At 38.8% G+C, this 26789-nt stretch overlaps 1 protein-coding gene and 1 non-coding gene across 2 annotated transcripts in view; both read right to left on the bottom strand.

Moving 5' to 3' along the window:
- LOC126875441 (uncharacterized) overlaps window positions 1-22117 on the bottom strand; it is a 299435-nt gene extending 277318 nt beyond the window's left edge. The window contains exon 1 of the mRNA XM_050638358.1: window positions 22084-22117. The gene's annotated coding sequence lies outside the window, so the exon portion shown is untranslated. The remainder of the gene's footprint in view (window positions 1-22083) is intronic.
- Window positions 6793-6899, bottom strand: LOC126875625 (U6atac minor spliceosomal RNA). The gene has a single exon (XR_007693595.1). It is a non-coding gene; the product is annotated as a U6atac minor spliceosomal RNA (small nuclear RNA).
- Window positions 22118-26789: the final 4672 nt, after the last annotated feature.

The following is a 26789-nucleotide window of genomic DNA, read 5'->3' as shown; positions in this document are numbered from 1 at the left end:
GTCGCCAACCGACTATCCTAGATCCTTCTAACATCTGGCAACAGTCTTTTGTCTCCACTAAGACCTTGACGCCCTCTAACCCTTACACACACACTCTCATGTACAGTGTAAATGTATCACTTCCCTAACACGCCTCCTTACATTTATACTGTACACTTAATTTTATTTACATACTTGTCGAATTAACAAAATATTTAACATTTATCGCTTTATTTACATTTCTCTTATTTTACATTCATCCATGACCTAAACCTTTCAAATTTCTCTCTACACAGTGCCTTCGTAAAAATATTCGCAGTGTTTTCTTCTGTACTTACTTTTATTATGTTTATCTTATTTTCCTTTACGTACTCGTGAACGTAGTGGTAATGAACTTCGATGTGTTTAGAATTTTTTGTAAAAGTTCCGTGTTTTGCTATACTCATTACTCCAGAGTTATCCTCATAGATTTTTACAGGGTTATCGTCTACATTTACATCGAAGATTTTCATTAGTTCTCTGATAGTCATTACTTCGCTCACCGCTTCCGATAGAGCAACATACTCTGCATACGTCGAGGCTTTTGTCACACACCTTTGTTTTTTAGACTTCCATCCAATTACATTTCCATACAATCTAATTACATACCCAGAAGTCGATTTCCTATCTATATGATCTCCTGCCCAATCAGCGTCCACATAACAATCTATCGTTTCGCACTTTTCATTTCTTTTATAATGTAGCCCTAAATCTCTAGTCCGGTACAAATATTTCAATATTCGCAAGGCATATTTAAAATGTGTATCGTTACAACAATCTTGAAATCTACTCAGATAATTCACACTATAACTTATATCGGGTCTGGTATTTACACTAATATACAGCAATGCGCCAATTAAATTCTTGTATCCAATGTCCTCTCTATTTATCTCAGCTTTTTCAATTTTTAAGTTGGTCTCCATAGGTGTACAGTACAATTTGCTATTATGTAATTTATATTTGTTTGCTAATGATTCTATGTATTTCTTTTGGCTTAATCTCATTTCATTTTTTAAATAATCATACTCTATATTTATTCCAAGATATCCTTTTACTTCACCTAAATCTTTCATTTCAAATTTATCAGTTAATAATCTTTTTACACTTTGTATCTTCCCTTTGTTTTTACTACAAATCAACAAATCGTCTACGTATATTAACAAATAAACAACATTTTCTCCCTCTCCATAAGTATATAGGCACAGCTCTATATTGTTCTTTTTAAAACCTAATCTCGTCACATACTTATCAAAACACTCATACCAGTCCCTCGGACTCTCTTTTAACCCATAAAGCGCTTTCGATAATTTACAAACTCTATTCGTTCCGTCCGCATATCCCTTTGGTTGATTTACATATACCTCCGAGCTTACTTCACCATTTAAAAAGGCAGTTTCTACATCCATTTGCTCAATTATTAATCCATTTTGACAACAATATGATAGCAATATCTTAAAGGTCTGATTACTCGCCACTGGAGAATATATGTCATCGGCTAGGTTTCTTTGTTGAAATCCCCTTACCACTAATCTAGCCTTATACCTGTCCTCTGATTTTTTCGTGTAAACTCATTTTACATCTAATACTTCTTTGCCTTTTACCCTTTCTACCAATTTCCAAGTTTTATTCTTATAGAGACATTCTATTTCCTTATCCATAGCCTGTTTCCAAACTTCATTATTTTCGCAACAAATCGCCTCCTCAAATGTACGAGGGATATCTACTTTACAATAATTTGCATGCATCTCGGAAATATTTTCCTTTTCTGGATACCTTACTGAAGTTTTCTTAATACGTGTAGATCTCCTAGGAGTGTTTGAGCTTTCAATACTACTATTATTTTCATCTTTCCTACCTTCTAACTTTTCCTTATCCATACCAACCAATGAATAGTTATCTTCGCTATCATTTCTATCTGCCTCTGATGAATTTTCCTCAAAACCGATACATTTAGTGTCTGTCTCTATGACCTCTACATGTCTAGCTATTGTTATTTTCCCACCTAATAAGACTCTGTATCCTACTTCACTATATCCTAATAGAATTCCCATATCTGCCTTCTTGTCCCATTTGGAAACTCTTTTTTGTTCTGGCCTTCTTACAAAAACTTTACTTCCATATAGATGTAGATTTTTAACACTTGGTTTTTTCCCGAAGAATATTTCAAAAGGTGTCTTTCTTTCTATAGTATTCGCTAATATTCGATTTTTCAAGTATGCCGCTGTACAAACTATTTCCCGCCAGTACCTTTTATGTACTTTCGCTTCCGCTAACAAGCAACGCGCCATGTCCATCACTGTTCTATTATACCTTTCCGCTGTCCCGTTTAATTCATGTACGTATGTTGGGCAATTATTTATTCTTATACCTTTATCCCTAGCAAATTTATAAATTCGATTATTTAAATATTCTTTACCATTATCGCATCTTAATATTTTTAACCTCTTGCCCGTTAAATTTTCGGCTTCATTTACGAACTGTACGAAAGAATCAAAGACCTCATCTTTTGATTTTATACAATAGATCCTAGCTATTTTACTATAATCATCGATAAATGAAATGAAATATTTTTCTCCATTGAATCCGGTGGTCTTAAAGGGACCACATACGTCCGTATGAATAATTTCCATTATTTCCCTAGCCTTAGTTCGATTATTTTTGAAAGGTGAGTTATGCATTTTGCTTTCTATACAAACCCTACATTTCAAAAGTTCCTTTTCAAATTCATTCGGTATGCCAGTCACTAGCTGCTCTTTACCCAAAATCTCTAAATATTTAAAATTTACGTGTCCTAGCATCCTATGCCATCTTTCCTTTTTACTCATACCACTACGTTCGGCGCTGTTTACTAAGTGCTTCTTCCCTTTCAATATACTTTTTATTCTATATGTCCCATTCTCTTTGAACGCTACAGCTGTAAGTATATTATCCTCATCTATTACTTTCGCAATATTTCCTTTGGAAATAACCGTATTCTTATTGTCTGTTAGTTTACCTAAGCTAATCAAATTTGCGGACATTTCTTTCGCGTAAAATACTTTCCTCATAATTATTTCATTTTGTTTTCCGAATGCTTCAAAATAACTTATAACATTCCCAACTTTTGTCGCTTTTATCGGTCTATTATCGCCTAAATATATATTTACCGGTTCTTTTAGGTCGACAGATTTATCGAAATAATTTATATTATTAATTATGTGATCGGTACAACCGCTATCTAATAGCCACACTATTTCGTTCTTACTTATTTCATTCGTCTCACTGCTGTTTGCTGCGTGCGCCGTTGCTATCCATATGCCTGCTCTTGAGTTTCCATGCTCGCCGGTTGTTGATTGACGATGAAAGTTTCCACGTTCCCTGCTCGTATTGCCTTTGTTCCCTCTTCCTCTGCTTCGACCACGTGTTGGCCCATGCCAATAGCCGTTACTGCTTCTCGCTTGGACGCCATTTTGACACTCTCTCGCAAAGTGTCCTAATCTTCCACATCTGAAGCATCCTTCCTTTTTTGCAGAAAAGGCGTTGATTTGCCTTTCTCCTCGATTGGATTTATTTTTCTTCTCTGCTAACTCTATTTTATTTTTTACATACGCTACCGTTTGATCCTCTTCTTTCAATGCGTCTATTATGTCCGCTATGTAGCTATATTCTTCGGGTAACGTATTCAGCATGTAATTCAGCTTTTCCCTCTCACTTACTTGTGCGCCCGCACTTTTTAATTCATTGATTAATTTCTCAAAATCGTTAAAGAATGATGCTGAATCACTGTGGTTCTCCAGTCTTATGTTTTCCAATCTCCTTCTGCATACGATCTGCAGTGCCGTCGACTCTTTCAAGTACATTTCATCGAACCTTTTTATTATATTATACGCCGTTTTTCCTTCCCTAACATACTCCAATTGTCTGTTCGATATTGCACTATAAATTATATTAATCGCCTTCAAATCCTTTTTGTCCCAGTCTTCATCGTCTCTTTCGTTCTTCATTCTAGTTGTAACAACCTCGCATTCCTTATATTTGAGAAACATCGTGATTCTTTGCTTCCACATTCCATAATCCTCACCATCGATTATAGGTATCATGATTTCCGATCTCTCCATTTTAATTGATTCTTCTTTTTCTTCTTTTCTTACTCAAGCGTTCCTACGTGCTCGAAGTATATTTCTTTTTTTTTTCTCTGAAAGTTTTTTTTTTCTTTACTGAAAACTCACTCGCAAGATCGTAACCACGCACTAAATATCTTGCAAAACTAGTAACCACGCTCTGCTACCATGTTAAGGAAATTCGAGGATTTGGGAATACAAATTATTTACTATATTTACCACACAACAGTTATACATCTATATTACTCTCTGAAGAACGTCTTGCACGCACGCTGGTCGCCAACCGACTATCCTAGATCCTTCTAACATCTGGCAACAGTCTTTTGTCTCCACTAAGACCTTGACGCCCTCTAACCCTTACACACACACTCTCATGTACAGTGTAAATGTATCACTTCCCTAACACTATTACAAAGTGTCGTAAATTAAATGGTCTTACCTTTAAAAATCGATAGGACATTTTATTGCAATACCACCTACATATGTTGAAACCACTAATGTCTTAACAAATTTTTCTAGCTTTCACTTCTATTCTTTGTTTTCTCCTTATGTTTGCGTTTACGTATATTTAAAAACACTAATTAAATACATCTTCAGAATTTTGGATCTTAATAGCCGAAATAATGGTATAGGAACACTAAATTCACACTTGGAATTAATATTAGTATAGTTATATATTTATTTGATAAACAATTCCAAAGATATTAATCGATACACACTTCCACGCTTCCCAGCACTTTCTTCCATACCAGACTGTGAACTCAACAGTTTACATTCCTTTGTTTTCGAGACGCCGTGCTCACACAATCTTCCACACACTGATATTCACATGCTACTACGCAGCTAACCTAGTCTAGCACATAAAATTATACATACCTCAATAACATGATTTCAAGTTGTTTCTTGATAAAAATTCCCTATCTCGCTCCTTTTATAAAATTAAAACGTTCTATTTGAAGCATTTAATTAATTAATACATTATTATCTATTTATTTATTATTTATTTTTCATTATCTATTGCTATTATCTATGTATTATCTATCTGTATACTTAGTTATAATTGTAGGTATAGGCTGTTACGAAAAGCTGACTTAATTAAATCGAATAAAGAACAGCAAGAATCACAGGAAGAAAATGTAAAACCTCAGTTTTTTCAGTCTCGAAGTGCCAGATAAAATACTAAGTAACGATAGAAAATACAGTATAAGTATCAGATGGTAGTGTCTGATGTATGGCTCACACCCATTTGCATGACTGAAACATGCTTCTGTTTTCCAATAAGGGTCATTGCACATCAAATCGATCATTTTTTAACGTTGAAGTTAGGAATTTTTTTCAGTGAAGTATCATATAATTTACGTGAATTGCTCATTTCATGAAAATGGAATTCGGAAACTATTTTTGTAATCGAGTTGCTCTTTTGAAGGTTTAATGTGTAAGATTTAACATATCTAAATGACATTTCGTTCGCAATAAAGAATCAATACTTTCTGATGTTGGAAATTATAAACACATGTCTGTTAATTCTGAAAATTTTACTTCCAACTGATTTTCAAAAATTTTCAAATATTGAATCCGCCTTAAACGTATGTAAGTACATGTCTGACAATCGTCTAAAGATGGAATTTCCTTAGCTGTATAGCCGCGCCTTACGCGGTTGCGTCTGAAATCCGCAGTCTGAGTCTTAAATCCGAATTGTATGGCTGACATTGATCGCCTGTCTGCACCACTCTCATAGCAACACCAGCTGATACACGCGTCCGACGCTTGTGTTGATACACATAGCACAGACGCCTATGCTAATATCATTGACAGCAATGCCGCTACTTTCCGACAAACGAGTTTTAAGTGTTGCGTCGGGTGTTTAGATACTACGTAACTTTGTAACGATTTCGATGAACAACTGTGTAATGTGTACCTTTTTTAGCGTTTATTCTCATAACAGTTTTAATATAATAATAACCATATAGTAATATAATATAATAATAATAATAACATTATGGTGTGATATTGACTGAAATGCCGCAGATCAATAAAATATTAGTTATAATGAATCCAAACCAATGGCTTTAAAATTACAGTACTCACAGATTATTAGAAAAGATAGAACAGATTAAAGAAAATTATGCTAATGAAATAAAATAAATAAAGGAGATAAAGAAACATAAAATGAAATAAAAGGATATAAAGTAATATATGATCATATAAATAAAGTAAAACAAAATAATTAACGAACCAATTTACAAATAGAAACTTTTTACAAGCATATAAGTAACATTATGTCTAATTAAATTATAAACAGTTTACGATATTACCGCTACTCGTGTAACATTTTTAATTTCATCATTCAAGGAAATACGTTTACTGAAGTTGATTCAGAATGTCAGTAGGCGCCACCTTCTAACCACCGGTATGTATCCAAGTTTTGCCTATGATTATATTGTTCAAGTCTGGAATTTGGTAATTAATAGTGTAAATTTACTCGGTAATACTGTGTTGTATATCAAATTTTTTTATCTTTCTTATTTCGTTTTTGATTACACGATGTCAATGGATCAAACATCTAGATTAAAAATCTAGATAGAAAAATTATTAGCACCAAAAATTATTATATGCCAATAATTATTTTTAGCATAAAATTATTAGCATAGCGGAATCCCTCCGCGATCCTTCCAAAAAGATCTGGTAAGTGTTGGCGAAAGGCGACAGTGCCTTGCCATTTATATGTATGTTCCACCCTTGTATACGGGAGTGTTAAACGTCTCTCCTTTCATACTACAAAAAAAATTTTTTTTTTTTTTACGTGGAGGAAAATCTTCATAGACACCTTACTACCCTAAGTGTAGGTGGACAGAAGGTAGTGCCGGATTCTTACCGGCTAAAACCTCCACGGGCGGGACGACAGTGGGAATAGTGTTGTGCGAGTTGATCGTCGAGGCGCTGTGTGCTTAACACCAAGCACGTTTAACCATGTTCTCCCAGAAAGTACATCCATCCACGCCACACGCAAGGGAGGGGCTGGCCGCTTGCATGTGTAGTGTTCCTCTAATAAATGCTGTATATGTTTCTTTTAATAAGAAACTTCCATTCTCTGGGAAGTGTTCGGCTGCTCCTCTGTATGCCGCGGATTCGAACTCGCGACGCGCCGTCTTCAGTTCTGGGCTTTAACGTGCGTAGCTGCTTGCCCCGCCGAGCTTCTAGCTGATTGGAAAGTATTTGATTCTTAATGTGGCATTGTATATCATAGGAAGTATTCTAATTGGTCTCTTGAAAGAGATGTACATTTTTCATAGCCCTCTCAAAATACAAGGGGTAAAGGTAAATAATTTCCTTAATTAAATCATTATTATTAAATTTATTATGAAGCTCTTAATAACATATTTTTGCTACTATTATAATTCTTGTAGTAACAGATGGCCGTTCTAAAAGAATTCCTGTCTCTTCTAATGCACTTATTTACAAGATGTCTAGCCTTGCGTTTTCCATCGCACTGGCAGAGATTTTATAACACATGGGATTAGCATAAGTTATAAATAGGTCTAATTGATAATTTGAAACAGATGATTTTAACCTCAAGATTTAGGTCCGATGCATACGATTGAATTTTCAACAAATGACCACAACGGCAATGAGTTGGAAGAACAAGAAAATACATATGTATGTATCCTTCCTTTGCGAAACAGGAGAGCTTTATTTCTTTCTCTGCTCTTCCAAAGGCACCGGAACGATGTCCTACGATAATATATGGCTCATCTGCACCGAGCCTTAAGATACACGGATAAAAGAGGTTTTTATTGGCCAACATAGCCCTATATATCCGTTAGTGAAATTTTTACATGTTTATTACAAGTTGTATGTGTATTAATACAAGTGTGGGTGTGTATATCGCAACTGGTACCACTATGCGATTTTCCCAGATAGACGATATAAATGTCCTCCATTTGATTCAGGTTTAAGAGTGCTTCAAACGTAGTTGCGTACGACCTTCGTCGTTGACCGACGGTTCCGTTGAAGAAATCCAACGTTAAATTGGGCGAGTGGCGCCGGCCGACTTTTCCAACCATCTAGAACTTTTTATTACACTTTATTATACACTTAATAATCACAATTAAGATATACACTGAATAGACACGTATAAATTACACCTTACTCTAGTAACTTTATATAAATTAAGTAGGCGATTGGTTTAAGGGTAGAAACTCGGTAAAGAGATGTTGACTGTTCTAAAGATAGAGAATCAGTAAGTTTTAGTGAGGATGTTGTGGAGGAGGAAAGCTAGGTGTGGGTGTGTCTAAGACCAAGAGAGGAGCTGATTTGTTAAGGACAATTTTGGCTAGGAAAGTGAGGGCGATAGACATTGCTTTCGGTTTGATCATAAGAAGGTTTTTTTTTATTTGGTAGGCTATTTACAATCAATTCTCGTTGAAAATTTTAAGTAATTTCATTTGGCAAGGTACAATAGCTTGGTTTATAATAATTTATATGTAGGAATGTTTATTATAAATTAACAGAAAAAACAGTATGATAAACACAATATTGTAACACTCTCGCAAAATTGAATATAATATCGCGCTTCACGAATTCGTTTAACACTTTCTACGTCACAGCAACACGATGAACTTCTCTCGACCACGATTAATTCAACTCTGACAGCATTACCACGCTCATTTTTCCTTTAACAAACCTTGGTAACGCTCACAACACTCCGTGACAATATTAACATATCTTAAAAACGTTTATAAACAATTAGCCATGTCTTTCGCTAACGTCACACCATCCCACAACTTCGGCCATTCTGACAAACACATCTGCCCCCAGATGTGCTCAATATTACTAATTACACTTGCGTTCCTGATTTCTTTATTATTATGCAACGACTATTAACCTCAATGGATGACGATTATCCTTCGTTGTCTTCAAAATCGTCATCTTCTTCTTGAGCTTGACAAACTCGATCACTCAAACCGCTTCGGCCTTCCTGTACTAATAACTCTTCTACTATATTTCGACTAAGCGCGTCCACATGACGCATCGCCGTACCTGGTCTATGGTCGATTTTATAATCAAATTGTTCAATCTTTCTTTTAATATTTTCTATCGTTTCTGCATCTCTTGCAACTGCCCCTTCAAAGTATTTGTACTGTGTTCAAATTGCTTTTTCATATCTTCTATCAACGTATTCTTTTTCTCCAAATCTTTCGTTGCACGTTCTATTTCTGTCCGTTCTATTTCTGTCTGTCTGTCACACCGGATGGTGTGACGTTAGTGAAAGACGTGGCTGATTGTTTATAAATGTTGTTAAGATATGTTAATGTTGTCAAGGAGTGTTGTGAGCGTTACCAAGGTTTCTTAAGGGAAAAATGAGCGTGGTAATGCTGTCAGAGTTGAATTAATCGTGGTCGAGAGAAGTTCATCGTGTTGCTGTGACGCAGAAATAGTGTTAAGCGAGTTTGTGAAGTGCGATATTATATTCAGTTTTGTGAGAGTGTTACGATATTGTGTTTATCATACTGTCTTTTCTGTTAATTTATAATAAACATTCCTACATATATTATGTTGATTCTAGTTCAATCTAATGCTTCAATCTAAAGGGTATTTTCTTTTTAGTCTGCGGATCTGGTCCATCGTGTCAAGTAGTTGGGTGACTAATGGGTTGTGGTGGTTGTCGACTCTTGTGTTATATCTGCTTCTGAACTTGTATATTTCTTCTTTTACTGTGGGTATCTTGACGTCGCGGTAGATTGTTTCGTTGGTGACATACCAAGGTGCATCTATTAAGGATCTTAGCGTTTTTGATTGAAATCGTTGAAGGATTTCTATGATGGAGTTACTCGCTGTTCCCCATAGTTGAATCCCATAGGTCCAGATAGGTTTTAGTATGGCTTTATATAGCATTATTTTGCTCTGAGTGCTTAAGTTGGAGCGACGGCCAATGAGCCAGTAAAATTTTTTAAGTTTAGCCTTGAGTTGCTTCGATTTGTCTATTATGTGTTGTTTCCATGTCAATCTCCTGTCCAGAGTCATGCCCAGATATCTGACTGAATCCTTGTTAGGAATTGTGATATTGTGAATGGTACCTGAGGGCAGGTTTGTTTTCGTAGCATGAAGGTTACCTGTGTACTTTCGACCAATCGCGGGGAGACACAATCGCGAGAAGAGACGTCAACGGGAGTCGTAAATTTCCGTTACGATTAAAATAATCGACACCACGAGTTGATAGATCCCCTGATTTCCGGTAAGATAATACGGGTGATTCTGTTAGTATAACACTGCGATTCACAGAATTATAAGTTATATATTTCCAACACTTAAGTTACACCGATGAGTGGATATAATTCCTAGGTAACAACTTGTCGCACGAAGATAAGGTAAATATGCACAATAGGGCAAGGCTCTTGGAGTTGAACTTAGTATGTTAGTGGACGTAACACTAGAGGATACTTAATAGAGGAAGTGAATGTTCGGTGATCCCGCGAACTGACTTGGATAGTTGATGTGAATTATACTCCTCTAGCGTTGTGCTTAGACTTAGACGCTGACCTTTCCAGCATCTGTAGAAGAAGTAGCTGACTTGACCCTCCTGATGTCGTATGAGAAGTGGTTGACTTGACCCTCCTGATGTCGTATGGGAAGTGGCTGACTTGACCCTCCTGAGGTCGTAGGAGCAGTGAGGTTGGGTGACGATGCTCTGTCGGAGGAAAGCTAGCGATGGGTGTGTCTAGCGCACGGGATCATCGGATTTGTTCATGACATTTTGGTCAGAAAAGTGAGGGCAGTATACATTGCTTCTGATTGGATAAACGAAGGTTGGTGGACTAGGAAGGGTCTTAGCTGCCCTCGATAGAAAGTTGCTAGTAGGAATCATCGTACGTGAGAGAAACTAACTTTCCCTTGTCAAGCCGTAGTAAACAATAGTCTTTAGAAATGATTCGGAAAACAGACGTTTGTTGGGTCTGAAGGACCTTAGCTAGCAAATTATTGGAATTTATGATGGGTCCTTAAGACTATTGAGGGTCCGCCATAAGGATGAGCGGACATCTGGTGTTCGTCTGGCCCGCGGTGTATGGCCTGGTCTAGATAGAGGCTCGCCCGACGTAACAACCTGTGTAGATTTATCTTCGTTAATTTTGAAGCCCCATTTGTGGAACCACTTTTCCATAGAGTCAAGACCTCGCTGGAGAGTGTGGGATGCCATTATTGGGTCTGAGTGGGATGCTAGTAGTACTTCCGAGTCCTAGGCGTAACTTTTCAAGACTGACTCTTACGACTTGACTTCCGATCGGATTCGGTTGTTTTTCTTTCGTCACCCCTCTATATCGCCACTATCCTAAAGTTTGTTAGGCGTCCGCGACTGGTGCCACGCACGTCGTCCTCTCGAACATTCGGCAGAAGCACCGCTGGGATATTGATGGTTCATTAGGCACTCCGCTTCGGCGATATACATTGTTGCCGAGTGCCAACACATCTTTATCTCCAGTCGTGAACTAAGCTGGTCGTGACACTATTGTAACGTCGACAAATTTCTCCAACCGACTCAGGAAACCCGAATCGCTTGGCACACGACACCAACTCCTAAAACAAAGGAATATGAATTCGGCACATAGGCATAAGATAAACGAACATCTGGAAGGGCTGGGCCTTGATCGAGACTTCAGCCTTTCGGTAACGGTCTAATCGCACACTTGTAATCTTATTATAGAATAAAGGTATCTCGAACTGTGGTCCAAGAACCCAACATTTTTTTTTTATTATTATTTTCGCGTTATTTTTACGTGACATTTTGGCGACTCTGCCAGGATCCATTCGCTTCAGTGTAAACGATATTACGATTTCCGTCTACGGACATCATTGAAGATCGAAGGATTGGGACCATTTGTGTTGTGAACTCTGCTGCCAATAATTTACTACAGTGGATCAAATCAGCGAGACTACTGTCAGCATAGAACAAATCAACAGAACGCGTTTGACAGTCTAACAACACCTTTGAACGTGCCACAGAGGAAAGCACCGCGAAGGAACCTCATTCTACGAACTTATGTATCAAGGTGAGAAAAATCAGGATTCTTTTAAACGATAGAACGCGAAAAGTTAGTTTCTCTAGCAACTCTAGCGAAGAGACAATATTCACAATGAACAATAAGAAAGATTCAAAAGCCGAGACAAGTTTACCCTCTACAAGTAAAACCCAAAATAAAACGGGATCACTTGATTCCTCTACCAGAGCAATTTTAGACTTAATACAGAGACAGAAGGAAGAATTTCGACAACAATTTAACGAAATAAAGAATGCATTAAGATTAGCCAACGAAGAAAATAGAAAGCGCGCTAACGAAATAAAAATATTAGGTAGAAACCTCTCTCGTGTTAAACTATCACAAGTAGACGTAGAATCAACTGAATTTGGTTCTGTGATGACTAACGATGGCGATAATATATCAGTATTAAAACACCATACTAATCCACCTCCACCTATGCCACAAAGACCACCAACATACGTCCAACCATCCAATCCAAGAGCTGCAAACTATGGAAATCTAAAGGCTGAAATTGCATTAAAATGTATTCCCATACTAAACGGAGAAGATGATATAGGTGTAGAGGATTTTATTCGTGAAATAAAAGAAATGAGAATGATGTGTGGCGAACAAATGTTGTTATTAAAAATGATCAAAATAGAGAAAATTGTAGGAAAACCCGCAATGGCAATTCGCAATATCCATATTAACGAATTTGAAACTCTGTACGAAGCATTAAGATTTAACGTAGCTACTCAAGCATCAGTAAGAGAACACCAAGATCAATTAAGAGAAATAAGGCAAGGATTAACCGAAAGCGTGCTAAATTATAACATTAGATTTCGACGTGCTTTTAACAAGATTCAATACAGCATTAACGATGAATATAAGGACGAACTCGACGAGCGATGAACGATCGACTATATATGGAATTTGTGACTAACTATGTAAGAGGCCTTCGTTCAGAAATAGGGCAAGTGCTATTGGCTAATCCCTCCCCCCCCCCCCCCCCAACATCATTGACGCAGAACAAAAAGCAATGAACGTGGAAAGATACTTTCGCGAAAACAACGCTCGCAGAAGGATGACACAACAAACAACCGCTCCGCCATCTTATCGTAACCAGACGTATCGTAACCAAGAATGAATAATTTTACAAAGTTTGAGAACCGACCAGTAAACGAAAGGACACAAACGAAATGTTTCAAATTCAATCGATTGGAACACCTTGCCAATCAATGTCAAAATTTTCGAATACCTCAAACAAAAGCCCCTCCAGGAATTAACCACATTCAAGGACAATCAGACTTAACAATGCTACCTCAGGAATATTACCCACAATACGACTACAACTAGGGTTGTGATTCCTCGTTGACTCGGGAGCATTAATCAACTTGCTTAAACAAGAATACTACCCAGGAAGAAGTATAATGCCAGACACAAGGAAATTCTTCATGGGACGGACATTCCAAATACGAATCCAATTCCAAAATTAAACTAAATTTATTCAACAAGGAGATAGAATTTTCCTTAGTAGATGATAATTTCCCTATTATAGAAGACGGCATATTAGGCTTACCCGGTTTAAATCAATATCGATTCGAACTCTCCAATAAAACATTAAAATTAGATAATAACACTCTTCTGCTGCAGCAAGAAGCGACTCTCGCATCAGGAGAAACCGTTCAAAAGATTGTATACCTCGAAGGAAAGCCAACGCCAGTATGCTTTGTCAATGGTGGCAAGTCCTCAGTACAAATTTCTAACATTATTGAAAATACAAACACTGTAGATCAAATCGAAAAATTCATATCTTTGATTCGGCTATCGCACATAGAAAAACCTCTTAGAGAACCTCTGGAAAAGATTCTTCTCTATTACATGGGCGTATTTAATTTAGATAGTGGAACATTACCATGCACATCCCTCGCCAAACATTCCATTACGTTAAAAGAAAATAAGATCATCAACGTAAAATCCTACCGTCCTCCTGAACATCATAAAACCGAAATAAATAAATGTTGAACAGAAAGATTATAGAACCCTCTGACTCTCCCTATAACTCTCCTGTTTGGGTCGTTCCAAAGAAAATCGACGCATCAGGAAAACAAAAGTGGCGAATAATAATTGAATTTAGAAAGTTAACCGAACTAACAGACCAAGACGCATATTCACTACCTGACTTTGACGATATACTTTCACAACTAGGAAACGCAAAATATTTCGCCGCTTTAGACTTATCCTCAGGATTCCATCACTACCCATGGACAAGAATTCAAAGAAATATACTGCATTTAGCAAGGACACTTCCACTACAATAGAATGCCATTCGGGTTCAAGAACGCACCTGCTACCTTTCAAAGAATGATAGATACCGCGTCGAGAGGTTTGATTAACAATCATTATTTCGTTTATTTGGATGATATCATTATATTCAGGCAATCGATAGAACATAATAAAAATTTAGCCTTTATATTCCAAAGACTCAGGGAAGTATATCCAAGAATACAACCAGATAAATGTGAGTTCTTAAAACCCGAAATAGAATATCTAGGACATGTAGTGACAGCAGATGGAGTAAAACCTAACCCTAAAAGGATGGAAGCAGTAAAGAATTTTAAACTACCCAAAAATCCTATAGATGTAAAATCATTCTTTGCGCCAGCTGGATACTATAGAAAATTTATTAGAAACTTCTCTAAAATTGCCAAGCCGTTAACAGAACTAACTAAGAAAGACATACAATTCCACTGGACTGACAAAACACAACTTAGCTTCGATACGTTTGTTGAGAATTGTGGATCTTGATAGCCGAAATAATGTCATGGGAGCACTAAATTTACATTTGGAATTAATATTAGAATAGTTATATATGTCGGAGATGAAAGGAAAGCCGAAGCCTTTCCTTGGAAATTTTGGGAACATCCTCTAGTACCTTAGCCTAGATTTTATTATAGTTGTAATTGCTTAAGATTTGTAATAAGCGAGATTGGGTTCGAGGTGACAATCGGTCGCTGAACGTAGCCACGGTCACGGGATGGATGTTTTATCTAACGGAGGTCTGGAGTGGTTGTATGTGTTTTCCGAGAAATGTGGTTGTGGCGGCATGCGGCCTCGAGAGCGGGCCGAGCCACGTGTGATGTTGCCTCGGAGGTGCCGATGCAATGGGACATACATTGTATTAGTAATCAAAACTCCAGGCAGAAACTGCCTAGCAACGGCGTTTGGAACTTTCTCGATGCTTCCAACGAGTGTGCCTAGCAACGGCGTTTGGAACCTTCTCGATGCTTCCAAACGGGTATAGAAAACAAAATGCAATCGTACAGGGAGAAAAATCTCCACGAGGCTGGCATTCTTGCGATTGCCTTGGAGAGTGATACATCGAGCATTTTCGACGATCGCATTTGCGTCTAAGTTAGTTTCGCTTAGTAAGGAGTTATCCCGGAGACCGTGGATTCGTTTGAACTCAAACATTGCTAATAGTATTATTTAATTTAATTATTCGTAGATCGTATTATTCATTAGGCTTAGTGTTTGTTAGACTTATTATTAGTCGTACTTATTATTTGTTAAGCTTAGTGATAGACCTGTATATACGTGTAAATAAAATCTCGGCTTTGTGAAACGATGGCTAGTCCACATGAAGAGTCGTCGCGCGCCCAAAATTCGAATCGTGATCCGACATATATTTATTTGATGAACCATTCCAAAGATATTCATCGATACACACTTGCACGCGTCTCAGCAGTTTCTTCTATACCCGACTGTTAACCGATTGAATAGTTTACATTCATCTGTTTTCGAGACGCCGCGCACACACATACCTCCACACACTGATACCCACATACTAGCATCTCTACTACGCATTTAACTCAGTCCAGCACAGAAAATTATGTACATCTCAACACACCTCCTTAATTTTTGTGCTGCATATTCATTTCCTTTTATAAGTCAATCAAATCATTCTTAAAAGAAATCTAAAATTTTCAAATTTGTTCCTCCCTAGAGCCTTCGTTAAAATGTCAGCTACACTATTTTCTGAATCTACTTTCATAATGTCAATCTCTTTATTTTCGTAACTTTCATTCATGAAATGGAAGTGAACAACAATTTTCTTACAAATTTAATTTCGCTTACAGCTTCCGATAAAGCTACATACTCGACGGCTGTTGATGATTTTGTCACGCTACTTTGCTTTCTCGATTTCCAGTAAATTGCGTTTCCGAAAAATCTTATGATAAATCCCGTAGTGGATTTTCTATCTACTTTATCTCCAGCCCAATCAGCGTCAACAAAACAATCAATAACTTCAGTATTCAAATTTCTTTTATAAGTTAATTTCAATTTCCTAGTTAAATATAAGTATTTCAAAATTCTCAATGCATATTTATAGTGGGTCCCGTCGTAACTGTTTTAAAATCGACTTAAATAGTTTACACTATAGCTAACGTCTAATCTTGTTACAGTATTAATATATAATAAAGCTCCTATGAGATTTCTGTATCTTATATCATCTGAGGCTGATTGTGCGGGTTCTAAACTTAAGTTTTGTTCCATTGGTGTAAAATGTAGTTTACTATTTTCTATATTATATTGTTTCGCTAATGACACTATATAACTACTTTGATCTAATTTCATCTCACACTCCTTATTATCGTATTCAATGTTTATTCCTAAGTAAGTCTTTACTTCACCTAAGTCCTTCATCGCAAATTTCTTTGACAATTTGTTTTTAATTTCATCGATTTTTCTTTTGCTTTTCCACATATTCATAAGTCGTCTACGAATAGAATTAAATATATAACATTATCGCTCTTATACTTCATATACAGATAATAATCGCTCTCACTTCTTTGAAATCCTAATTTTTTCATATACCCGTCGAAACATTCATACCAAGCTCTTGAACTTTCACGCAATCCATATAACGCTTTTGATAATTTACATACTCTCTCGCTTTTATCGTCGTAACCTATAGGTTGTTTTACAAATACTTCCGTTTTTATAGTTCCGTTTAGGAATGTCGTTTCTACATCCATTTGCATAATCGTCAAACCATATTGACAACAATAAGATAGAACTTCAACGTTTGCATTTTTGCCACTGGAGAGTATAAATCTTCCAGTATTTCCTTTTGTTGGAAATCTCGAACAACCAGTCGCGCTTTCTTACGATTATCAGATTTATTCGTATATATTCATTTCAAATCTAATACTTTTTTGTCTTTTGGTTTCTCTATTAATTTACCAGGTTTTATTTTTGATTAAACTATTCATTTCTCGATCTATTGCTTCTTTCCATGAACCGCTGTCATCACCACTTAAAGTTTCTTCATAGATTTGAGGACTGTCTGCGCTAACTACATATACATAAATGAAATATGAACTCGTTTGGCCATCTTTGAGATTTCTTTCTTTCCCGTCCTGACCTTCTCAAATTATTTTCTATGTCTTCAAGTTTTTCTTCTGATTCGTTACTTCAATTTCTCTCCTTTTCTATTGCAACCTGCTCGACCTTTTCGTCATTTATTTCATTTTCATGAATTTCGTTTGAATCCGAACGTTCGTCAAAATCCTTTTCTGTTTCATTATCTGTTTCATCTTTTCCTTGAAATCCTACTAAATTTTCATCTTCACCTATAAATTCTACGTGTCTTGCAATTATAATTTTATTGTTAACCTATATCCATTGTTTTCATAACCTACAAGTATCCCAGTGCAATTTCAGCTATTCTTACGAAAACTCTACTTCCGTACAATCTTAAATTATTTGTATTCGGTTTCCTTTTAAAAAATATTTCAAATGGTGTTTCATTTTCATATGTGTTCGTAATGGTTCTATTTTTTAAGTGCGCCGCAGCTCTAACTATTTCCGGCCAATATTTAATATTCAGCTTTGAATCATGTAATAAGCATCTAGCGGAATTCATGATTGTTCTATTGTAGCGCTCAGCTGTTTCATTTAACTCGTGAACATAAGGTGGGCATGGTTCTACGAAAATTCCCTTTTCCCTAATTAGATTGTACATGTTTTTGTTCATATGTTCTTTTCCATTATCGCATCTTAGTCTCTTTATCTTCTTACCAGTAAGATTTTCAACTTTGTTTATATAATCAAGGAAACAATTGTAAATTTCACCTTTTGATTTCAAAGTATAAATCAATGCGCACTTATTGTAGTCGTCTATAAATGTTAAGAAATATTTGGATCCATCAAACCCGGTTTTTTTTTTTTTTTATGAGGTCCATTTAAATCGGTATGTACTAATTCTAAAATCTCGCGTGCTCTACTACGGTTATTTTGGAAGGGCAAATTGTGCATTTTATTTTGGATACATGTACCACATTTTAATTGTACTTGCTCAAAATTTTCTGGCATTCCCTCAACTAATTTTTTCTTACACATTGTATCTAAATAACCAAAGTTTACATGTCCTAAGATCTTGCAAAGTTTTTCCTTATTTGTCGTTTTTTCTACATTTATAGCGTGAGATTCTTGCCTTTCAATGTAACTACTTATTTTATATAAACCATGATCTTTGAATGCGATCCCTATCGTCTTTCTGTATTTGTTATGTATCTTTGAAATATTTCCTGCTGAGACTATCTTATTTTCATTCGTTACTCTCGCATACCTAACCAAGTTGTTATCCATTTCTTTCACGTAAAATACATTAGACATTATAATTTTAATCCTCCTTTTGTTTACTTCAAAGTAAGTTAAAATTTTTCCAACTTTTGTTCCTTTTAGAATTCTACCGTCTCCTACCTTTACATTTATCGGGCTTTTTAAATTTTCGTACTCAACAAAATAAGAATCATCTGTAGAGGATGGATCAGTTCAAATATCACTATTACAGTCTATAAGTCGTGAGCACTTTATTAAAGTAATGCTTTGATACAAAGCACAAGTTCTGGTGTAATCATTTATCGGAATAAATACGCGCGTGTCAAGAAACTTCGTATACACTTTGATGCGTCGATATGCTTACTCTGCGATCGCTGAACTCCCTCGCTCGTCAATTCGCTTGTTTATTTATACTGGTCGAGGGACGGTCGGAAAGTTTGAACTCGACTGCGTTTGACGGTTGAAAGTAACGGCGGCATTGTTTTGCTCGGAGTTTATTACACCTTGCAATACCTGTGACCTAACGGTCATGATACTCGGAAACAAAACAACAATAAGATTTGAATTTATCCTGCTCGCGTGCCGCTACATTACCCCCCTTCCAGTGATAACGTTTACGTTATAAAAAAAATTTTTAAGTGTATACGGAGTTTCTTTTCGTCGAGTTTGTCATCGCTGTTTACGATTTTACGCCTATCCGACATATTAAGACGCCTAATCGAGACCTGCCTGGAACCGGTCGGGAAAACGAACTCTACGTCCATACCTCGTAACATACCTATTCCTAGCATTTTCTTCCGTTGTTTTACCGCTGCCTGCGCTACTTTCCTCGTGCGCATTCTCTTGCTTTACCGGAATAAGTATGTCCCGAGGTTCGGCGGTCTTCTCTTCAATATCGTCTGGAACGCCGAACGCCGGTTTTAAACGATCTATGGAAACCGTTACGTCGCGATCGTTTATTTTGATGATATAATCTTTGTCGAGGCGTTTGATGACCTTGTATGGTCCGTCGAACTGAGGCTGTAGAGGGCCTCCTACGGCGTCACGACGTAAGAAAACATAAGGCGACGTTTCCAATTCCTTAAAAACGAAGATTTTTCTTTCGCCACGACGCGTAGGCTGATGCGGCCTGAACTTCCCCACCTGTTCCTTGAGCCGGTTCGCGTACTCTGTGTTGGCTTGCTGTTTAATTGCGATGAAAAATTCCGCCGGCAATCGTATATCGGTGCCGTAGAGCATTTCGGCGGCCGTTGCGTTCAAGTCCTCCCAAATCGGTTAGCTAAGGCGCGCTTCGACTCGCGGAAGTTCTTTTCAGTTTGATCGGACCACTCAATAGTCGCGTTGCACTTGGTCGTGCCTTTCAACAAATCGTTGAGTGGTTGCAGAATTTGCGCGGCCCTCGGTATGAAACGTCGATAAAAATCACTCATACCGAAGTATCTTCGTAATTCTTTAATGGTAGAAGGACACGGTACTTTCATGATCGCTGCAACGCGTTCAGCCAGAGGTTTTATCCCCTCCGCGGTAACGGTATAGCCAAGGAATTGAATTTCGCGTACGCCGAATTCGCATTTCGCGAGATTGATGACGACCCCATATTCGTCGAGGCGTTTGAACAAAATTCGTAAATGCTCGCGGTGTTGTTTTCCATCTTCCGACGCGATTAAAAAGTCGTCGATATACGCGTAGACGAAATCGAGATCTCTTGTGATTTCGTCCACGAATCTTTGACACGTTTGGGCGGCATTTCGAAGCCCAAACATCATGGAAGTCGCTTCGAATAGACCGAAAGGGGTAGTAATTGCCGTTTTCGGTACATCCTTCGGCGCGATGGGAATTTGATGGTAAGCGCGCACGAGATCGATCTTAGAAAAGATTCGCTTACCATACAAATTCTGGGCAAAGTCCTCGATGTGTGGCGGTGTGTACCTATCCGGAATGGTACGGGCGTTCAATGCCCGATAGTCGCCACACGGTCGTATTCCTCCGTTCTTCTTCGGTACAATGTGCAAGGGTGGTGCCCACGGGCTTCGCGATGGACGCATCACTCCTCGGTCAATCATGATTTCGAATTCCGCCTTTGCCTGTTTGAGACGATTGGGGGCTAGGCGGCGTGGTTTCGCGTGGACGGGGGTTCCAGGTGTCGTGCAGATATGATGCTGCACTCCATGCTCAATCGTACTTTGCCTGAAGACAGGTGGTCGAGTCAACGCCGGGAATTCTGCTAATAAGCGATGGTACGGGGATTCCTTGTCGATGGTCTTAATGGATCCTACGTCGGTCTCAGCTGCGGATCGACGAGTAACCCGTAATAGGCCAAAACGTCGACGCCGATGATGGGCGTTTTCACGTCGGCAATCACAAAACGCCACTTAAAATGCGGCGGGTCACCAAGCCGTTGTCGTTCGCCGCGGTTACGGACGGCTGGACTCGTTTCCCGACTTCCATCGACACGGAGATCTACACTTTCGCGCCCGCTCGCGGTACAAGTCGTGATAATAACATAGGCTAACATAGGTTTCGGGAGGTAGAACGCCGACGACGCCTCCCGGGGGAACGCGAACGCGAATGCATTCGTCGACGGACGCTAATACTGAGCGCGTTGATCCTCGCATTAACCTGCCGCATTTCCTCGCGCAATTCCTCGCGCATTACCTCGCGCATTTCCTCACGCATTTCCTTCCTGAAACTGGGCACTGCGTCGTCCTGTGCCTCGCGTTTGCTCACGGATGCTACTCTCGCCTCCCGCTGATCGCTTCCAGAACAGGCCTCCTCTACTCTATCCGCGGCCTGGATTATTTTATCCGTGCTGGTGTCGTCCATAACCGCCAACACCCGTCGTATGCGGTCTGGTAGACGATTCTTCCACAACGCGAGGATAAACTGCTCCGACGCTAAGGGACTGGCCAGCTTCTTCAGGTCGTGGTAGAATTGGGACGGCTTACGGTCGCCCATCACCTCTTTTTCTACCAGTCTTTTAACCCGCTCGCTGTCGGATTCAGCTAGACTCCGTATCAGTTCTTCCTTTAGCCGGTCGTACTGACTGCCGACCGTGGAGTCCAAATCAACGTCCTCGAGTCGCTCCAGATACTCTGATTCGAGTCACCCAAACAGGGTGGCAACTTTGTCGGAATCTCGCTCGATTCCCGCCGCCTCAAGCTGTTTCTCAAATACAGTGAACCAGAACGATACCTTCTGCGGCTTCATCGGAGGCACGCGGATTGGTTGCGGGCACATATACGATGAATTGGTCTTAGACATTTTATCACGTCGGGGTCACCAATGTGGCAGATGAAAAGAGAGGTTGCGTTTCGTCCCGGGACTACCGGTGGACTCGTCAGTAAGGCTATGCCCGGTAGTGCCTGCCACATTTGCAATGTGATCTGAACATCCACTATCCAATATCCAATCAATTTTTCGCGTATCGCCAGTATATACCGTAATACATTCTTACTATTATCGCGCTCTACTCGCGTTAGGAAAGATCCAATTTCTTAGTCGTCGTACTCCTCGTTGTATGAATAATTTGCGTCGTGTTGACTTGCCCCGTTGTAGCGTTGTTGCCAGCCTCTGCTTCGTCCTCGTTGGCCAAATCCTCGTTGACCATATCCTCGTCCTCTTTGGCCAAAAGCTTTGGTCCGCCGCGACCCCTATTCTGCTGCGGCTGATACGCACCTCCTTGCCATTGCGCTCCTCAATTGTTTGCGCCATTGTTTCCGCCTCTGCACGTGTTTGTACAATTTCTTACCACGTGGCTGTACTTTCCACAGCCATGGCACTTTATGTCGCTTTTTTCGGCTTTAAATACATTTGACCTTTCCCATCACTTTCACTCTCAGTTCTGCCCGAGCAGCCGAGCTAAACGAACGTGTAAAACAGTGCTTCAGACAAAGTGCGGCAAGTGGGGAAAAGAAAGTTACGAACGTCAACGCCCATAGCCAAATGGTAGAAATCCGTGTCCTACTAAGAAGACTATTATCAAATCTAAAATGCAAAATCACATCGCACCGATAAAAATAAATAGTAAAGACGAAACACACTACATAAACAAAACAACAAACACTTCAAAACCAAGCCAATCAATAAGCGAAAAACAGGAGTGCTCAGCTACAAACGAAATTGAAATGGAACCAATCCAAAACAATGAAGAGAATAAAACCAGTAACGAACTAACCCACCAGGATGAAAGCTGGAAGGTGGCAAGTTACAACAAAAAACGAAAAATAACACCAAACACCAACATTAGGAAAGCTATAGAAGCAGAGAAACAACAATGGCTACAAGAAATCACACTCCGAAACTCCTTCCGGTCGGAAAACCAATAACCCACATCGCTAAACCACCGTCAATTTACATTGAAGCCCAAATAGACCCCCTCATTGAACTACTTAACAACACGGCAGGAAAAAAATTACAGTATAAAACAATTAAAACAAGACCAAGTAAAAGTACAAACGAACACCCCAGAAATTTTCAGAAAAGTGACAAAAGCACTAAAAGAAAACAACGCCGGATATCACACTTACCAGCTTACCAGATAAAAGTTATAAAGCAGTAATCAGAGGATTACATCCAAAAACAAATACAAATAACATATGCGAGGAACTAGCTAAAATCGGGCATCATGTAAGAGCAATAAACAACATAACCAGGTACGATACTAAACAACCATTGCCGCTATTCCTAATAGAACTTGAACCTAAAAACAATAACAAAGAAATTTTTGAAATTAAAAAGGTTCTAAACACAATAGTAACAGTGGAGCCACCTAGACATAAAAAAGACATACCGCAATGCACACGGTGTCATCAATATGAACACACAAAAAATTACTGCAACAGAATCTCGGCGTGTGTCAAATACGCAGAAATGCATCTAACAACGAACTGCCCATACACGCGAAAATGTTACAACTGCAGTGGAAACCACCCAGCCAGCAACAAAGGCTGTGTAGTCAGAAAGCAACTGCAATGTAAACTGTTTCCGCCGCTTCGAAACAGGACACACAACAACTTTCACGCGCAACAGGATAGCACAGAAACAGAGACAACACCAAATCTACAGCACGTAATGAACAATAAGCACAGTAACACGAACGCCGTTAGTAGCCGAAGCTACGCGCAAGTAACCAAACAATCAGCACCCTTAGACAATAAAAATCAGAACAATTACAGCAACGACACTACAGAAATCAAAGAACAACTAAAGCAATCCATCAAAAACACAGAAATGCTAACAAAAATGATAAACGAACAAAACGCAGTCCCCAGACAGCAAACGCAACAAATCACAGTCATGCTACAACTACTTACAAACATGCTAAGCAAAAAATAAAAATGAACATGCTTAAAAAGCAGCCTGGAAATCTAACGGCCTACAACAAAGAGCCCTAGAAACTAAAACATTCCTGTATAACAATAATATCGACATACTACTCGTATCAGAAACACACTTCTCTCCAAAAAGTTACATAAAAATACCGTACTACACCATATATGCACACGGGGGGGGGGGGGGGCGCAGTGATAATAAGAAACGATATCAAACATCACTTACACAGCCAAGTAAGAAAGGAATATACCCAAACAACCACCGTTACAGTACAAACTAGCAGCAACCACTTCCAGTTGTCACCAGCATACGTACCACCGCGACACAAAATGACAGCGTAAATGTGGGAGGAGTATTTTCGACACTTAGATGACGAGTATATCGCAGCTGGAGACTACAACTCAAAGCACACACTATGGGGATCAAGAATCACTACACCACGAGGTAGAACCTTGGAAAACTACATTAGAAACAATAACCTCAATATATTATCCACGGGAAGACCGACATACTGGCCAACAGATCTGAGCAAAATTCCTGACCTACTCGACTTTGCAGTTACAAAGGGACTAAACGCAAATAAAATAAAAATAACACCCAGCCGCGAGCTCAGCTCCGATCATACACCCATAATAATTACATACAATACTTTATACCAACCCAGAGATACTATGCAACAAAACCACCAAATGGCAAACATTTAAAGAAATAATTGAGAGCAAAATCAGCTGCAACATCCCATTGAAAACACCCGAACACATCGAACAGGCAGTAACAGCAATGACAGAAACTATCCAAGAAGTAGCAAGGGCAACCACTATACCTGAACCAACCAACAGACAAACAAAAATAATTCCACCAGACATGCTTGAAAAAATTAAAGAAAAAAGAAAAACGAAAGCAAAATGGCAAAAACATAGAACACAAGAAAACAAAAAGTACCTAAACAAACTTGCAAAGGAAATAAAAAACAAAATAAAAGAGCATAACAATGACGAATTCACAAAATTCATAGAGTCACTCTCTGCACACGAGAACTCCAACTACTCCCTATGGAAAGGCACGAAAAAAATAAAGAAACCACTAAAACTAGTCCCAGCAGTCAGAAAAGCAGACAACACATGGGCAAGAAGCAACGAAGAGCAAGCTGAAGAATTTTCCAACCACCTTTACAACACATCTACACCACATAATATCAACAACAGCAATCCCAAATGCCATACGGACGAGGATGTGCAACCCACTAGTACCTCAACTGACAAACACTACACGATACCTAAAACAACAGCACAAGAAATTAGAAACATAATCGAGAAAACAAAAAATAATAAAGCACCAGGAATCGACCTAATCAATAGGTCGAAAGCCCTGCGAAGTGCATCCTCTGTGAAGGAGACCACCCTGCGAACTATAAAGGTTGCGCTGCCCATAAAACCCTGTACACAAATAAGTACCCTAAACCCAGAGCAAAAGAGACAACCAATCAAGTACCCAGTCCTCAAAAATTCTCTACTACTTCAATGTCTTATGCCCAAGCAATCCAAGGAAATCAACAATATATCGAAACTGGCCACCATGATATTCCGTTCCAATTATCAAAAGGGTATGTTGCGTCGGACGACGCCTAAACCAGGCCACACATCGCGCACAAGATCGCAGCCAGATTTTTTTTATTTATTAAAATTTACAATCAATTCTCGCATTGAGAATTTTCAGTAATTTTTTCTGGCGTGGTGCAGTGACATGGCTAAATATTTATAATAAGTTAATACTTATTATAGATAAGTATAATTTATAAGTAAGTATTATAAATAAGTAAATATTACTTAATTTAGATAGCTAATTGAATCTAGCGTTTAGGTCTAGCGGGTAGTGTCTCTTCAGCCTGCGGATCCGGTCCGACGTATCAAGTAGTCCAGTAATTAAGGGGTTTCGATGTTTGTTGACTCTTTTGCTATATCTATCGCTATATTTTGTTATTTTCTCTTTGACTGTTGGTATCTTGAGGTCGCGACGTATTAGTTCGTTGACGACATACCAGGGTGCATTTATAATGGATCTTAGCGTTTGTATTTTCGACCAATCGCGGGGAGACGCAATCGCGAGGAGAGACGTCAACGGAAGTCGTAAATTCCCGTTACGATTATAATAATCGACACCATGAGTTGATCGATCCCCTGATTTCCGTTAAGATAATAGGGGTGATTCAGTTAGTATAACACTGTGATTCGCAGGGTTATAAGGTTTTTATTTCTAACACTTAAGTTACACTGTTGAGTAGGTATAAATCGTAGATGGGAAGTGGTGGGGATACATGGGAGGCAGACGTAGACAGGACGGAGCTGCGAGCGTAATCGAAATCTCCGGAAAACTGGAGAGCCTGGGCAAGGGAGGTAACCAGAGTGGAGGACTAGTGCCTGCGAGCGCAAAACGGGTGTGGATACGGGAAGTCCGGCTTGGACAAGGAGGAGTTAAAGCAAAACCAACCAAGTGTGAGGTTAGGACGGTGAAGTAGCCATATTAGGACGCGTGACAACAGCGCCGCTACACGGGCAACTCGAGGAACTACCCAGACGCAGCCATATTGGCGCGTGCGCCGAAGCGCGTTGCACGGGCCACTTGAAAGTGACAGCGACTGGCAGAGTGGCAAGTGTTGACCGAGCGACATTTCCCGCCCAACGGGGAAACGGACGCAACC

This window comes from Bombus huntii, chromosome 18 (assembly GCF_024542735.1).
Source record: "Bombus huntii isolate Logan2020A chromosome 18, iyBomHunt1.1, whole genome shotgun sequence".
NCBI lineage: Eukaryota > Metazoa > Arthropoda > Insecta > Hymenoptera > Apidae > Bombus > Bombus huntii.
This window is presented reverse-complemented; position numbering and strand designations above follow the sequence as displayed.